Source organism: Homalodisca vitripennis, chromosome 2 (assembly GCF_021130785.1).
Source record: "Homalodisca vitripennis isolate AUS2020 chromosome 2, UT_GWSS_2.1, whole genome shotgun sequence".
Classification (NCBI taxonomy): Eukaryota; Metazoa; Arthropoda; class Insecta; order Hemiptera; family Cicadellidae; genus Homalodisca; species Homalodisca vitripennis.
The window spans coordinates 215,619,291-215,625,290 of record NC_060208.1 but is presented as its reverse complement, the minus strand read 5'-3'; positions in this window follow the sequence as shown (position 1 = coordinate 215,625,290).

Below are 6,000 nucleotides of genomic sequence, written 5' to 3'. Positions count from 1 at the left end.
CTTATCGTCCTAGATTGCATTTATATCTCAGTATGACTTCATACAGTCCTTATCTTTTCTCCCTGGACGGTCTATACCATAACACGTTAGGTTTTAAAACATTTTAAGTTAGTTATTTTTACATATTTGTATAATGTTGTAGTTTTGAGTACATTAACTAAAGTTTGAATAATATTTATTTAGATTTGGAAAACTTTTCCGTACGAAAAAACTATACATGTATTCTCTCCAAATGATAGCTGCCCCTTATACACTCACAAAGTTGTATTTCCCGTATTAAGTTTTCTACAAAGGATGTTAATTTACATACTTTACTAAATTTTATATTTTTTAATAAATATTAAACGGTAACGTTTTTGCGATTTCTTTCTTTGTGTTTTGTACTGTAGGTACTTTATTTTGACAACTTGATAAGACCTCTTTAAATAAGAGAACGTTGAAAAAATTTCACAAAGTTAACCAATCTTTCTATAAATCATATATTTTTACAATTTAATCTAGATTAATGGGGGCCACATTCATTCTGTAGTCAGAAGGTGGTAAAAACCACAGAATGATCATCAAATTTCGTTTATAATTCCTTCGTTTCACGAAAACTTCACCAACGTTTGTCAATACAAATATTTGTAACAGTCTGTAATTGAGAGTTGAAAATTGTGTAATCTCTGCTTATCCCATAATATGTCACTCGCAACATATAAATAGCGTTCATGTGAGTAATTCAGGTTATCATTGGACAAACAAGTCTAGAAGAAATTAATTGTATAAATGGATTTTGAATACTTTAAACAACTTCTTTTTAGATTTCTATTATTTATCGTATAAAACAGTAAGTGACATTCACAAGCCACTTTCAATAAAGATTTTAGTACAACCAACGAATGCATCAAGACAATGATAATTATTATTTTTGTAATTGCATAATTTTGTTTTAGTATAATTTAAAATATGATTTCATTTAAAAATTAAAGTTAATGGTTGTATACAATCATACTCGTTTTACCTCTAGCCCACAATTTAACAATATCAGTAGATCATGTATACAACCTAACCTAAAGAGGGCAGCGTATTTACTGGCATTTTACTTATAGTCATGACTGAATTTGGCGGTAGCATATGCCTATACACGTTTCAAGTTTTATTGTATTTTTTACTTGTATTTTTTGGCTAAACGGAGGCACACATTAAGAGCACGCGCTGCAGTTATAAGTATCTGAAAGCCGAAGAAAAGTAGGAAAAGAACTATAATCTCCGTTATCAGCGCGAGCTGTGGCAGCATCTTTACGGATGAGGGAGGTAAAGTATCACAAAATAAACAGTGCGGAAAGAGCGAGTAACGAGACACACGGGTAGATCATCTTGACATTGACCTTGACCGACTTGGGCAGAGATAACTTCCCCCATCTACAGTAAAATAGCTTAATGATAGCAGGTGCAGTAAGCTCTGTAAATGTTTGATCAGAAAGTTCCTTGTTGGTTGTAGGATTTAATTTGAACTGTTTAAAATTCACCATATGATTCGTTTTTATTTGTTGTTATATAAATATAAATAAGAGAGTTGTGGTTATTTGTTATTTATCACCCTTTCAATACCGAACTATCTGCATAAAATCCCGGCGTCTGTACACAGGGACGTTACCTAAAGACTTTTTATGGAATATAAAACACAATTAAAGTATCATGTATGTAATATTAAAATGATCATGAACAATTATGTTTTGTAATAAATTATGTTCTTTACTTTATATAGCATATTATAGCATATATAGCGGTCTGGAACCTATAATCAATGTCTCGACACGGTGTGAATAAGGATAAGGAGATGAGACCGCCCTCGTAAACCTAATAAATAAGATAGTAGATATGTATTAGTAGTATACTAGTATACTATCTACGTCATTACATATTTTACTCGAGGTACCTTATTTGTAACATATAGTGTGATTTGTATCGTCTGTATTGTGTCACAGGATATTTTTGTAGCCGGGAATTATTGTCGTATTGGTCAGTAATGACGTCAGCTGACGCGCAACCTTTCTATACATAGAATAATGATAGTAATAATTACAGGGGGTTTTGGCTCAAAATAACGATGATATTGTTTATTGCAACGACCTTCTGAGATTACCTAACCTTGTACATACATACATACATACATACATACATACATACATACATACTGTACATATGCATATAAAAGTATGTGTGTGTGTACAGTATGTATGTATGTATGTATGTACAAGATTAAGTAATCTCATAAGGACGTTGTAATAAACAATATCATCGTATGTGTCAAGTTGACACAAGTGCTGCCAAAAATTTAGAATTAAAGAATAAATAACAATAAATATGGTGTGCAATTAAATACGTTTATGTCAACAACAAATACGAGTATAATTGAAAAGAACAATTGAATATTCTACGGGCGTTCAATTAAATGGAAAAAAGAACATTTTAAACGTAGTTAAAACACTTTTGAGTTACATACTTTCCTATAATTGTTCCCAAATCTTTAAAGATTGATTACTAAACACGTTGCATGTGACATAGGAGCAGTTGTATGTGATATGTAACACCAAATAACACTGTTTGTTGGCTCTCCATAAACCTTGATGGCCAAGTTAGTCGCCATTAGCTTCTAGGAACCAATTACTGAAATTGATGTGCACATTCGTATGACGAAGTTGTGCTAGCTGTCGTATAGTTTGATGTGACATTATACTTTGTATTTTACGATAGGAACCTGTTTGTGAATCAGTTTCTTGACTTTCATTTATATAGATAATGACTTTCCCATTCAATCCCAGATATTTTGTCGCAAGTATCTGGCGAACCCCAGTATTTTCCATAATGGCTCTGACAAAAATGCCAGCACTAATTTTTAATTTTTGGAAGTTTTTTTGAAAATTATTTTCTTTCTGAATTTTCAGCAAAATTTAATGTTTTTATCTGGCTTGATATGAACTCTACTAGTATGCAATAAAAAAATATGTATACATGCATTAAATTTGATACAATCATATTAATTATTTACTTAATTCTAAATTACTAAATTTCATCAGTTTATTATGAAACATAATTAAAATATAAGACACTATAATAAAAAATATTCCTATCCTCCAAAGTTATAAAAAAATAACTAATTATGTTAAAAGAACACTTGTGTAGAAAAAATAAACTATGGCACAAAATTATTAAAAAGTAACTACACACGTCTACATACTACAATCGTAGTAACACAGCCAAAAAATAGCGCAACAAACACTTGGTAACAATCTGTGCAGTGACTGGTTGCTCACAGCTTTGTTATGTGTAATGGTGGATTTTCATACAAAAAGTGTGACAGAAAGTTACTCAGAAATTAGGTTGTCGCTTGTGATTCATCACGTACCCATATCATTGATCCATGCTTGTAATTTTAATGTCTGGAATGGGATGTTTACAGTGGCAATTTCCATGGGTTTTTACTTTAAAACAAAATCAAGGCTAAACGTTTCCTTATTTCCGATCTCCAAAAGATGAACGAATTAGGAAAATTTGGATCTAGTGATACTTTGGTATTAAAAATTCCCGCCAAACATCATCCCTAGAGATAGTACTTATCGCATAACACAATAAACCTCTAGGTTTGTTGAGGCAATCGGTATCATGAAGACGAATCGGTAATTGCATGTCTGAGACAGACAAGATAAAGAGCGACAACAATACTGACCAATACTGTTTCTTTTCTACGTTATAAACTGTCCAGTAACTGATAGACATCGTTTTATATATATATTGTATAACGTCTATAGGAATAGTTGAAGATTTTCGGAACATGACGGCACATTATGTGTTTATTATTATGAATTGTTTGGCAGCAAAATACGTTCATGGGAAGCGGGGGTTGGCCTATCATTATTAGTTAAACATATTCCAATTTTAAATTGCACCATTAGATGCGACAAAAACGCCAGATTTTTGTTAGTAATTATAAATAAGAAATACGCTACATTTTCTTTTCCAAATAATCGTAAATGGTCGTACTAATTCTATTGTTTGACGTTGAATTAAAAAGTCAAGCAGATTACAGCCTTTGTAATTTCACTGAAATAACACCAATTGCATATAACTCTGAAGCTTCCTATTATCTGATTTTTGTTACTCTTAAAATGAAAACTGTGTTGCATCGGCGCTGTTGGTATTAAAAAGGCGGACAGGGAAGAGTTAATTACTAGCTCACGTCATTGTTACTCACGATAATCTGATATTATTGCGTTGAAAGTTGAAAAGGCTGGATTGACAGATATTAAAAACGCAGTTACACCTTTCATAGTGTATTTATAAATCTCCTTGTCAACTGTGCGTTATAAGTTGGAATTGGATCTGAGTTAGAAATTCATTTTTATTAACAGCGTTTGACAACTGATATCATTCGGCGAGATTAAACATTTCTCTCGTTTTTAAATGCCTGCCACATTTCTCAGTTGATCTTTTACGTCTTTTAAATTAAAACACGAAGGTGGAAAGTTATCTTCACATTATCGCATATAAAAGACCCTCTCTCATTTACCCATTCGTAATCACAAATTCTCAACCTTTCATGTATCCCATAAAGTTGAAATTTGGCATTTTCATAAAGAATAAATATCTAATGTTGTTGAAATAGGGGTGCAACCCATAAAAAACTATATTCTGATTCTCAACTTTTCAATGTCCTAGAAAGATATAACTTGACAAACACCTGTCTTATTGTAGACTCTTTGAGCAATTGGAAAATTCTTTAAATATATCTAAATGGTAATAAAAACAACACTTTTCCAAATTGTTTATTTTTTGGACGAGGCTTTTCGAAACAAAAGGTTTCAGGGGTTGCCTGAAGATGAAATCTTTGGTTTCGAAAGGCCTCGTCCAAAAAATAAACAATTTGGAAAAGCAGTGTTGTTATTAACATGTCTTATGCTTTCAATAGGAAAATAAAAGATTTATTATGAAGATTGTGACTATCCATCCATAGAACTAGAAATAGAATTCCATGCCTTAGAAAAACTATATTTTTGTGTTCCAATCTCACCAATGTATCAGAGAACCAATTTGGCACAAATGGTTCATGACTTAAAGGAAAATCAAAAGAGATTTCATTACAATAAAACCTTCACAGGATTTGAAATGGGTTTGCAACTCCTAGAAGAAACTATAATTTGTGGTTCAATCCCCCATGTTCAACAACCATTAAATTATACACGTATCTTATCATGATTTTAACCGACAGATAAAGATTTGTCATAAAAATCTACCACTAATGTCACGCCAGAAATAAAAAGATTATTTTCAATGTAAGTATTCATTCTTGGAAGAAGAAGCCTTTTTACACATTTTAATGTATTTTTATCAGAACCACAATGCTACCTCTACAACGCATTAAAATACTTCACAGCGGAATTAATTTACAATGACCTAAGTAGACGATTTTATACATGATTAGACATTTAATACAAACGTAGTATACATTTCTTAATCGGAGAAACAATGAAAACGCTACTACGGCACAGGAATTAGATTAAAATGACCGGAACTAGATGAGTTTTAGACCTATATATTTATATTTTATTAGTTGGGTCAATTCCAAAAACGTTACTACGGCAACAAATTTAACTTTATCCTATACTGGATTACAATAGCCGGAATTAGATGTTTCAGACCTTTTCAACCAAGATACTATATATACTTTCATCATCGGGAAAACAATGCAAACGTTACTAGGGCACCAGGAATAACTCATATGAGTAGATTACAAGTACCAGTAGTTAGGTACTTTTTTCACTTAAGTAGGGTTTAGTACATTTGAGATAATAGTATTAATATAGTTTTCCACGGAATGATCAGGCGGTAAACTAGGAGGTTCCCATTCAGAACCGGTTTTGAACTTCATGTATATATTACTGAAGTAGAATGTTGTTTAGAAAAGGCAAGATCATCAGCTACTAAATCTATACGATTGAACTTACTGTACGAGTAGGT